The sequence below is a fragment of the Dreissena polymorpha genome, chromosome 7, assembly GCF_020536995.1.
Source record: "Dreissena polymorpha isolate Duluth1 chromosome 7, UMN_Dpol_1.0, whole genome shotgun sequence".
Lineage (NCBI taxonomy): Eukaryota > Metazoa > Mollusca > Bivalvia > Myida > Dreissenidae > Dreissena > Dreissena polymorpha.
In genome coordinates this window covers 31,244,272-31,256,991 of record NC_068361.1, presented here as the reverse complement: position 1 = coordinate 31,256,991, position 12,720 = coordinate 31,244,272, and the positions used below count along the sequence as shown (strand labels likewise).

At 34.1% G+C, this 12,720-nt stretch overlaps 1 long non-coding RNA gene across 1 annotated transcript; it reads right to left on the bottom strand.

Annotated features, from left to right (window-relative positions):
• Nucleotides 1-2,772: 2,772 nt before the first annotated feature.
• LOC127839409 (uncharacterized) lies at nt 2,773-7,102 on the bottom strand. The gene is made up of 5 exons (XR_008030332.1): nt 6,947-7,102; nt 4,315-4,449; nt 3,921-3,971; nt 3,411-3,660; nt 2,773-2,870 (listed from the first exon to the last, which is right to left on the bottom strand). It is a non-coding gene; the product is annotated as an uncharacterized LOC127839409 (long non-coding RNA).
• Between the last annotated feature and the right edge of the window lie 5,618 nt (nt 7,103-12,720).

The following is a 12,720-nucleotide window of genomic DNA, read 5'->3' as shown; positions in this document are numbered from 1 at the left end:
ATTCAAATGGATTTTTTTCTCTTTCCGGGATATTGTTTTAGTATGTTGATGCTGCATTAACAAATATAAGTGTATATGAAGTGAAAACACCAAAAATAAACAACGGTTTCGATAAAGACCTATATACTGTTAGATGCCCATAATATCACTTTATTTATAAACTAGGACTAGCTCTTAGTAAAATAATAAGTGAAGCTTCTAAATTCACTTGGTCTGAGTTGAAAACACTAAACGACGTTTAATTATTTAGTAATACCACAGACTTAAAGTTTCCTAAAATATATCTCATATAATTCATGGTGTAAAACTTTATTGTGATTTCACTAGTATATTCTCTCAGCGGAAAAAAAAGCAATACCATACATTCAGACATATAATTCTGCTTGATTAATCATAATTATGTTAATGGTTGTTAAAGAGAATGTTTTCTATCGTTTCATTTCCTTGTATCGTATTTAATCATAAAAGTTATAACTGATAACAATGTACTTTAATGAATTTTTAAAAACACAATTAATTGAAATGCGAAAATTTTCAGCAACACATAAGCAAATAGTATGATGACTGTTTTATCTTTTAGCGACTTAAATAGTTAGTTAATATTATGAATTGCGTTGACTAATGTGTTGAATCGTATTTGAAGTAAATGTGATTTTGCAAACGCATTCACACAAGAGAATCAAATTTGGATAGTTCGCAGATAAATTTGGATAGTTGTGGTTTGTATTATATTGGCTGTGTCGGATAATAGAATGTTGAGAATCATATACTACATAGGCGGCGACGGCTAGATCTTGTTCCCCATTTTTCCTCCCGTTCGTTTAGATATGGGAAAACCTTGAATTGTTATGTTGTATGTAATTTTGGGTCCACAAGCTTGTAAATACATTATACATGTTTTAAATATATACAATGTATGTAAAATACTTAATACTTGTAATTCCGATCCGTATCCTTGTTACTTTGTTCTTAACAAATGCGTATACACTGTAAACAAAAAATAAGTACTGACTCTTCTTAAGAATACATTTACAACACTCGAAGGCTATTTTAAACATCACATATCAATAAGGAGACACTTTTGTACGAAAAACGAGTAGATATGTATTCGATATAAGATTATCACCTCAAATATCTTAAATGTTTCTCTGTAGCCGAACAAATGGACTATATAAAAACAAAAAAGGGAATTCCAGGATTTTAGATGGCGCATATTTGGTTTACAGCCGTTTTCAAAATGTGTTCAATCATGTCACTGCGGTCAGGTAACAAACTCAAACTTTTCCTGCGTGAGCTGTTTCACCAGTATAACGTGCCCATACCGTGAGCTGTGTCACCAGTATAACGTGCCAATACTGATGCTTGTGACTAACAACTGCCCTACTTAAATCAGCTGTAGGAGTAGAATGGACGTAGTACTAATTGTATGACCAATATCCACACAAATTATGTGGCCAGGTCGTGAATCAAACCCGCGGTCCTACGATATGTTTTCCAGCGCTCTGCCAACTGAGCTGACCCATCCGACTTGAGTAGATTGCGAAAGTAAACGTATTCCTTACAACTACATTTCAATATACTGCACGCAAACCGTTGTAGGTTAACAACAGAGTAGTTTCCGCCTATCATTTACCGGTCATTCCTGAGACCGTTTTAATAGCCTCGACTCGTCAGTCACGGTTTGAGGTTTGACTATGCATTTTAATAGGCAAATTCATATTTGCCGTTAACGATAAAGTGTCGGCATTGGAGCATTGATGATACATACATGGACTAAACAATGCTTGTATTGATAATTTCTTAAGTTGATTGCTCTATTATTTTAAGATTTGAAATAACAAACGGAATTAACATTACTTGTTTAACTCAAATGACGAATCTGGTGTTTGATAAGTGTTTCAGAATCGTATCATCATTTCGTATTAACCATAAACTTATCGATGTTTTTAGCAAAGTGATTATGACTTTTGTTATCTTAACCAAGAAAGTCGCCAACGATGACATCCGATATTTTTCATCTCATTGACGACAATATACGTGGTGTTTAATGAAACTATGTCCAGGGTTTGTTTTATTTTTACAGCGGCTTATAGACACGCAGAAAATCTGTTACGATTACACAGTAGTATTGTTTCAATTACGCAAATTATCAAGCAACTTGACAACAGCATTTACTTAAGATAAGTCAATTTAAAAGGTCAGAACGTGGGCCTGCATGAACATATTAGCCTTGTTCTGAGATAATTTAGCTTAATGCATGTGCGTAAAATGTCATCCCAGATAAGCCCGTGCAGCCTGCACAGGCTTATCAGGGACCACACTTGCCGCCTAAAGTAGATTTTCCTTCAAACGAAAATTACCAAGAAAGCGGAAAGTGTTGTCCCTGGTTAGCCTGTGCGAAATACACAGGCTAATCAAGAATGACACTTTACGCACATGCATTAAGCCCAGTTTTCTCAGAACGAGACTCATATACAAAACAGGTTTAGTCATATGTGTTGACAACGAGCAAGTGAACATCTCTTTGAGTTACTTTGACGTCGGCGTGCTTCAAGCACGACTCAGAAGTAGTGTTAAATGTTCTATGAAAAAACATCTTACAGGCATCGCTTTATTTACACTGCCGCGTATTTGTGAAACATCCCTCGTATGTTATTGAATGCGGCTTTTATGCATATAATGCACAATAAAGCAGCCTTACTAAACTTCTAACCTGTTTCTAGTACATGTTCATGTATTTATCGTATGTTTAAATTAATAAAACAACACCAATGAAATACTGATATTTATTTGTTGTTTTTAATGCAAAGATTAAATAATTCATTGTTGATATATATGTCTAGTCGAATCCGCCCTAAAGTGTGCTTTTACTGAAATAAAGGGAAAGTTAGACTTAGTTTCATTGGGCTAATCACAGATCAGTGGCTAAATAAACAATATAGTAGGTGTACATTAATTATGAATTTGATGGGAAAACGATCTACACAATGGACAGCTTTTAAAATTAAAAGTGTATTATCAACATATTTTGATTTTAATGATAATTCTCTTTTTTTTTAATATGTAGACACACAAACGACTTTCAAACAAAACCATCTATTGAAACGCATTACTACAATCTTAATCCATTGAAATGCATGCTGAACTGAAATCATTAACTGAAACAATGTTTGATCAAGAGCTTTCTTTAAAGATGCTATGTTGGCTTTTAATTGCTTGTTTTAAACATAACCAAGTGCTGATAATTACAGTGCACATGCTTAAATCTTGTGCTAAAACGAATAAATAAGTCATTATTTTTAAGACCGGAATAATTACGCCAAATTGAGTTGGCATCGTTTAAATGCACTTGCTCGCATCTCTTCTGAACCAATTATGATTAAAAGTATCATTTGCTGTTAAATTCGTACCAGCATCTTGCCTGTTTGTTGTTGGTCTACGCTCTGCAGCACTTATTCCGGCACAGAAAGTGGATGATGCACCAACTAGAGCACTTGCCACGGTTGACCTCATTGGTATGGCACCCACCCAATCTACAACTGCAGCTTCCTACATCCCTTCCCATCTTTCCACCATCCAAGCTGTCTTCCATTTGTCCAAGCATCTCGGCATAATATTCTTCAGTCAACCAATCTTCCTCCTCCACCATCAAGCCTTTGTCTGCGGAATTAAACAGACAGGACGATTTTGTTTACGTGTTGTATAATCAGTAAGTTCGTTAGTGATATACATGTAATATCAGTTATTCCTGAAATGTTTTTGTTGTGCATATAAAATAATAAATTTGAAAATTAATTCACAAAACAAACGTCACGATACTGTTAAAAGGAACACTGCCATTGCGTGTAATATCAATCGATCTATCATGTTTCGAATTCCATTGGATCAATACAAATGCTTAGACAGATTTAGCAACTTACCGTCGCCTATTCCTTTGCCACCTCCACCGTAGTAGTCGGGGATTCCGAGGACTTGAATGAAATATAAAGAAGCGGTATCAATGCAATGACTGAGTTCATACTTGGTAATCCGTAAGTTACGTATTTATGATTTCAGTAAATATTTGAATGCAATAGCATGTTCTCAGTTAGTCCCCGACCTTGCAGAATAAGCCAAATTGTAAATGCCCGTCGTTTATTATTTACACATTAAATCATAAATACCACATTTGTGTTAAGATTATTTAAATAATACATATTTAAATAAAAATACAGACAATATATTATCTTAACATTAATCTGAAAGTATTCGCATTCTAGTTGTGTTGCAATAACTTTTAAACTAATAAAAGAAAACACATGAATGTTGACTTACCGCACGAGGCTGTCAGAAAGATGGCCAAGAAAGCGCAGAGCAGTTTAACCTTCATGGTAGACGTTGTTTTTTGCCTCCTTGGTGCAGGTAGAGAATTCGAGAGAGACGTATTCTTTTGTACGACTTGGTTGCAGCCTTTATTAAGGTAAATGATTGATAAGCTGTATTTTATTGCAGATTCGCATATGTATACATATCAAATCAATACAATTTATATCAAATACTAGGGGTGGAAATAAGTAAAAAAAAGTAATTCTAATAAAATATTATAGAGAATATTTCAAAGAACATATAACATTGGATGCATTAAACAGGCATTTGTAATATTCAATACGCTTTTAATATCAAAATATAATTACCACACCACCATGATGCAAAGTAAGTGTACGTTATTTGTTTTGAGTATATGTGTCTCATTAAAAAAATGTTATCAACTTCATTCACATGAAATAACAGCATGTTTATTGTCAGTGATGACTGAAATTTGGTGATCACATTTATTTACTCTATAACTGTTTTTCCAATCATTCTATTCAACATGCACAACTAGCATACGCTTTGGCTTTTTGCAAACTTACGCTGGCGATTTAAATCTAAAGGTACATTAAAGAAAGACAGTGAAAATTCAGCCTTAGGAAAAAAGAACATTCAGGCAAAAAATATAGGCAGATTGTGTAAACATTTATATTTTTTATTTCCCCTTTTAATTTGGCTGTTCAACGACAGACAATTTTCAAATCACTATACATTATAAATTTTATAATAAATTGAAGAAAATATGACCGAATTCAGCACTCATGATCAACATTTAAATCCGGAATACCGTAAAAAAATGTTAAGGGTCCGCACCAAATATTAGGGTCGGTCGGGTTAAGGAAAGAAACAACTTTGTGTTTTACGCCTTAAGTTTGATAAATTAATGTCCGTGTCATTGGATATATGTTTCGAAAGTTGTACGCTAAAAGCGTTCATGAAAATCCATGGATGAAATACTCTGCAAAAATTGACACATTTCTGACTTGGGCATCTCCCCATACCAAGAATTGTACGGTATATGGCCGTATATTGACTGCTGTGTGATACATGTACATTTTGCCGCTGGCACAAGTTGCTAATGAATGACTTAAATGTTATTAAGTAAGATCTTCTAATGTGGTTTCCCTTGTGTAAGCGTAATACATATTCATATTCATACCGTTAAAGGATTCTATTTGACCACATTTGTACCCAACGACCGGGACTACTCCTCCAGTCTGACTATGCCACTGATGGCATTTCCCGATTTTAAGTCGAAGCAACATAAAGAATTGAATTTATTTGGTTCCTTTTTTAAAGACTTTTCGTTTATATGTAGTCTCTTCTTACCAAAAATCTTGTTTAAGCGGAAAGTGTCGTCCCCGATTAACCTGGACTGCACAGGCTAATCTGGGACGACACTTTGCTCACATGAATTAAGCCCAGTTTTCTCAGAACGAGACTCATATTGTGTCGCATTAAACCGAAATCGGAAATTATTGATTCCTACCTCGTAAATGTGTAATATATAATACTGCATTATATGTATTGAAACCCTTTTATCAAAGTGACAGTAATACTACAATGCTGTGCTAAAAAAGCGGTCTAGATTGCGAATGACACTTATATTTTAAGTGTTACCATGGCACTGTTCACACACTGCAAACTTATTTAATTGTAAAGTCTAAAACGTAACATGTTATTATCTGTGAATTTTATTTTAAATAGTGTGCTCTGGCAATGGTTTCAAACCGATGTACCGAAGGTAAATAACCTAATCTAACACGGCACGTGTCAAATTTCATATAAACAAAGAAGAATTTTGTCTATGGGTTATTCTGCAACAAATAATGGGCGGAGCTTTATATGTTTCGAAAATAGTTCCGAATATAGAAGAAAGTATTGCAGTAAAATGCACGTGCTAAAACCCGCTCTAAAAGAAATATAATAAAAGAAGCATGTATATAAATGTAATGAAACAACAAATTGTGTATTTGGTGATAAGTGGCATAACCACGCCTACAAAGAATGTTATTTGTTAGGAAACGTAATTAAAAAACATTTATAGCATGCCAGCTTTTCAGTAGCATAAATAAACGTGACGTCATTTAGTTTTTAATATTTTTGTTCGCCATGAAAGTGACGTCATTTGCAAAATATTTATGAATGAAAACGACGTCATATGTTTGTACAATTCAATGGCGTCACTAAATAGTGAACTTTGTACTAAGAAGAGCGGAGTATTGAAAAATATAGTTCACGTCCAAAAGCTTGAACCAAATCAATCAGAATCGTGTTAGAATCGAAAAAATATTTTTCCATGATGGTTTGTTGTCGAATAACCCACAGTAAGGAGAATAGATGCGTGTTATCAAATCACTCGTGCTTCGCACTCGTGATTTTATTTCTATGCATCTATACTCCTTACTGTGGGTTATTCGACAACAGACAATCATAGAAAAATAGTATTTCTTAATCAATTACCGAATGCATTCATTAATAAAGTGTCGAAATACGCGCTTCACCCTTTTCAAATAAAATAACCGTTTACTGATATACGATCTTAATAAGGTAAGCATCAATAAATTGCATAAATAAACACAAAGTGTTCACTCACTCTATACGCCAGAAGTCCTCTCCTGTCGATAAATAAAACAAGGTCGATGTCCTCTTTTTATACATTATTAATTACGGATGTCAAGAAGTTGTTTACTTGTGCGGATGCAAACAAAACACTTGAAGTCCTTTTCTGTCGAATAATAATACAAGGTAGATACGTATTTTTATACATTAATTACGGATGTCTAGAAGTTGTTTACTTGTGCGGATGCAAACAAAACACTTGAAGTCCTCTTCTGTCGAATAATAATACAAGGTCGATACGTATTTTTATACATTAATTACGGATGTCTAGAAGTTGTTTACTTGTGCGGATGTAAACAAAAACTTTATTTGGATTTCTTTTTTTTTTAATACAAAAATCAATAATTGCCATGGACTATCTTATCTGAGTTCAATAAGCAGTAAGCCCCTTGAAGTAGTGCTCTAGTTGTATCCTACATTTGCCTAACCTTGGTTTTGTTGTTTTGCTACTTAAATTAAATACATACTCGAAAATACTAGCGAAACGCTTACGATATCAAAACAATAACAAGACGATTCGAAAACTTACTAGGATTTAGAGACGGATCTAAATCTGTTTTTATCCTAAATATATCAATAATTGTGTTATATATTTCGGGAATAAGACTTAAGATGTTTGTTTGCACTAAAGACTGATCATACGTAACCTTTGTATTTACATTTCATTCCAAAATTTCATTTGACGAAACAGGATTTTTATAATTAATTGTATGAAATAGCGTTCTGGATAAAATACAAACATAGTGAAACTCTCCTTGCATCAGCTTGCCCAAATTTCTCAACAATTGTGGAGTAGGTTTAAGAAAAACTTGCTTAAGTCGCTCATTTTATGGAATATTTTTTTCAATTTCAAAGATTACGAGGTTGTTTAAAAAAGCAGAAATGATGTTAACTTAACAACTAACTTCAATTTAAAGCTTGTAAATTGTTTGCAAAGCAATGTCTGTTACATTTATTGGAATTAAACACAGTCAGCTTCATGTAGTCATTTTTAATCGACTGAAGAATTTCAGTGAAATCAGGGCCAGGATATCCTTAAATCACAACAAGCGGGTTAAAATCCTTGGAATGAACACATCTTAGCAAAGCATCGGGGGTTTAAAACACATAAAGTGTAACTTCAGAGGACCAACAGGTGAGGAAACCCTTTTAATACAATGCCGTCCTTAATTTATGGCAATGGGACACAAGACAAATGCACTAAACATGACACACATTTATACAACAAACAGCACATACACGAACGCAACTGGGGTTACCACCTCACACATAGCCCTTATAAAGTCACTTAAATGGGACATTTACACATTTAACAAGCATTATACGACAAATACACGGAACATGAATAAATCTGGGGTCACCGCCTTGGAACGATTAATAATAAAACACTTTGGGGAAAACCCGGTTTTATGGAGCTCCAAACCTTACACACGGCCCAGAAGAATTGATTAAACATGTAAGTGTACATACATATTAACCTCAGAGCATCATTATTCAAATTAAATAGCAATAAAAGATAATACATGTCAGCAACAGAACCGAAATTTCCGAGGGCTGCACGATCAAATGAAAACAAAACGAATATCAACTGCATTTCGTCCTGATAAAAGACAACATATTGTTTTAACATTCGGATCAGCATCGTGCAATGCAGGAAGAAGTCGCAATAAGGTGTACATGGCCAAATTACAAGGTTTATTCGTGAACGGGTATGTATATCTTAAGCTACACAATTTGTTTTAACATAATGGACTTTAAAGCTACATCTTGAACGTGCCCAAAAATTCATCTAAACAATCATGAAAAAATTCAGAATTTTACGAATGTGTTTGCTATATAGTAAATACTGAATTTACTTCAATTAACATTAATGAACATGTGAAACACACTGTACGTATTTGGCTAGGAAGATATAATTAATAATATGATAACACAACGCATGTATCACCTTGGTTGCTAGTTTATAATTTATGCATAAAAAAGGTTTATTTTTCCCGACAGTTCATACACCGTTGAAATGCAGAAAAAGGCTATTTAATTCTTAAAAAGGCCTCAGCTTTTGTTTAATAACGTTTATAATAAACAGCTGTTATATTTCCATTTAGTTAAACTAATGAAAGCAATACAGTTTTATTGTTCGTAAACATGCTGCAATAGCTTTAAACACACATATGAGCCCCGCACTTAGTACCGTATGACAAAGATTTTTTATGAACTCAAGTAATTTAAAGGTACATGTTCACCATTGTATACCACACTAACCCTAACCCTAACACTAACCCTAACCTTAACCCTTACTCTTTCGATTACCCTAACACTAACCCTAACCCTAACCCTTATACCACACTTGTAATGATGAAATACATCATTATGTATCATTCTATGTCCAAAGCCAATAAGCATGTCTTTTTTTTGAGATAAGAAAGAATGTTACAAATTAATAAACATTTGTTTGTATCCAATCTGACATATTTAGAGCTGCGTACACGTTAACAGTAAGTTCTATGTCATTGATTTAAACTCTACCCCGATGTGGACTGCGCGTGACAGTTCTAATACTCTGTCCTGCCTAGCCTTTGGAACAATAACTTGCATTCCCCCAACCCATTCCCCACTCAAACGTCCTCATTCATTCTGTTAATATATAGTTTCAGTTCTACGTAGGACTTTCATACTGCGTCCCTCCAGTTGAAACATTAATAATCTATTCACGTCAGGTTGCTTTTGCAATTTGACTGCATGCCACTTACCAATATTCAATCAATGAATAATCTAAAGTCTCGGTCACATCAACTCTGTTGACCTATGTTTCTGTGGTAATCAAGTTACATGAGCACCTAGTCATTTTTGGGGTTGATCAATATAATATAAGTGTGATAAATTAATTGTTATTTCGTTTAAAAAACCCATGTAAAATAGAAGTTCAACACACGTGGCCTTCCATATTAAATATATTTGCATTTAGTTCAAGTAAAGAGACTTGTGCTCAAATCGATGAATTGATGCAATATATAGCTTGACTAGATTGACCTAATGCAGTGAGCGTAAACTATTCTCTTGGATTTTATCTAATAATTTTACTCGGTATGGTTAATGCAAAAAAGTATATGACACTATAGCCGTATATCGCTGTGATATTGTTTTGTCTATTGTAAACGATATAAATACGACAACTTATTTATTCGTCGTTACGGTATCTTAAAAAGGTTAATGCATAAATGTCAGTATCAGGTTTGTTTTGGCGAGCTAAAACTTTCTTGAAAATTTAATCGTTTGATTAGTTTGATACCAGTGGGTAAGAATACCGGTTGCGCCAATATTCAAATGAAAATAGATTCTTGCTTTCATACGCTCTGCTTTTTCATTTCGTTCAATCTATCACGAATAAACAATGTAAAGACAAGTTTGCATCAGCAGAAAATAGTTCCTATCATCACTTCAAGGCTCTTCATATAACGAAAGTTACCTTTGTCGAACAATATGACCTAGGCCAGTAAGGCATGTAAAACACAAACACCAATAAATGAAACTTTGGAAGCCGCCTTGGAATGGTAAATGCAAAAAAAAATCGGCGGGGAGGGGGGGGGAAGGGGTAACCAGTTTTAGCGACCCGAGATTTATTTACAATAAAAAATATTGTTAATAAACATTAACCCATTAGTATCAACTGAACTGAATAGTTCATCTTAAGTTCGGGCAGTTAAACCGAGGTGAAGTGTACTAGGTGCTTCGTAACGGGCACTAAAAAGACACAGGGTCGTCTTGTCTCTAGAATTGGACTTCTCCTGCATTTCGCAAAATCCCCCGTAAACCAACTAACAAGTCTTCTGAGTTCAATGGTCATATGGGACAATCCCTGTGCACTCGATAAAAGTCTCCTTATTACGCGTCGGTCGGCCATAGCCAAGAGAGTTGATATTTTAATCTGCAAACTTGTGTAGCCACAGACGACAAGATGCGTGCTTTATTTAAATAGCCTGCAACTGTGGCTATAGGCGACCCGACGTGGAAAACAAACGTGTTTTATTTCATATAGCTAGCCCGTCTGACGCTACTACATTATCTGCAATAGGCGACAAATATTTAATAGATCCTAGGATTTTGATTTTGTTATGGCTTATGGTATAATTGAATAAATAAGTACTGTCGCCATACATGATAAGGAGGAAAGACCTGAAGGGATGTATATAACGGCATATTACGTAGAGCTGAAATGTGTTCGCAGTAATTTAACATCGAGTACTGGGCTTTAAGGGTTTAGCATATTGCAGCTAAACATTAAGCATTTAACAGAAAGAAATTTGTAACAAAAGGTAAGAAATACAAACAACAACTAGCCCAAATGATATTGCAAAGACATGAATATATAGTAAGGTAACATAAAAATAAGTAAGGCTCTCTTGTCATCATGTTATTTTTTACGTACTAAAATACGCATTATAAATAAAGACCAATATCTATAGAACAAAATAACGATTATTGTTAATGTATCTAGCATAAAATGTGCCAAGCTTACATAGACCACACCTTCATCACAAATGCATGAAAATCAATGCAAGGTATATCTAGTGGGTTTTTGAGACCATGAAATGATATTTACATGTACATCAATGTGTGTGAGAAACACAGTTTTGTCATTTTAATGTGACAATCAACTACAGTATAGCTTCTTTCACTTGAGTATTGATGATATGAATATGTAATAGAAATCGATAACATCCTATACCTAGAAATATGATTAAGCAGACATAATTACTTTAAGCTTGAGGATCAACACTCCAATTACGCAAAAACAGGTATCGGTCCTTTCGTGTATTGACCATAACATCCCATCATCAGCAGGTCATTCACATCTCTATTTAGGGATTGTCAGACAGATGAAAATCATCTGATACTTGGGACAGCTGCAAAGGGGTTGAGTGGATTTGTTCTAAACACTTGCCAATTAGATTCATCTTATAAGGGTTATTAACCCTTAACAACTTAGACACGTATTTTGACGCATTTGTAGTCCCTGAGAATGTTACATTTATTCAACAATCTTTCTTACTTGATTCAAGTTTTAAAGTCTTAATGTTCAATCCCTAAATACTGGTGAGCAGCAAACAGCATAATACCTGAACAGACTGCGAGTTACTTGCAGGCTGTTCTGATTTTATGCTGTTTGCACATAACCAGTCCACTTTGCTTCTGAGTGGGAAAGGGTTTACCAAAACATTAATTTATTAACTTGAATTCTAGAAAACGCGTAAAACATTGAAAATGTTTAATTAGTTTTGCACTTTATTGTTTATATTCAAGGCAAAATTATAATAGACAAGTGTAAGTATTCGTGTAACCCTCTTATCAAAACTATGGTGGGTAAAAATGCTTGTGAATTGCCCGCGACCTCTTAATATCTAAACCTTCATAACTCTTCACCTTAAAAAAACTCCATTATTTCTGAAAGCATTGTTCAACCTTGAGTTAAAGACATTTTACAGTAGTTCTGGTTAATTTATGTAAATAGGTATGTAAAAAAGAACAGCTGATCATCAATTAGCTGTTAAAAATATAACAATTTGATTCTATGAATCACATGATCCACAAAATTATATGTGAAATGATTGTCATTCTGTCCCACACTTCTTCAATATTTTTCTTCTAACATGTGATGCAGACACTCCGAGACTGGCAATAATGTGATTGACTCACATTTGATAAAGTATTATGGTTCTTTTTATGAAAAATATGAGATGCTTTCTACAG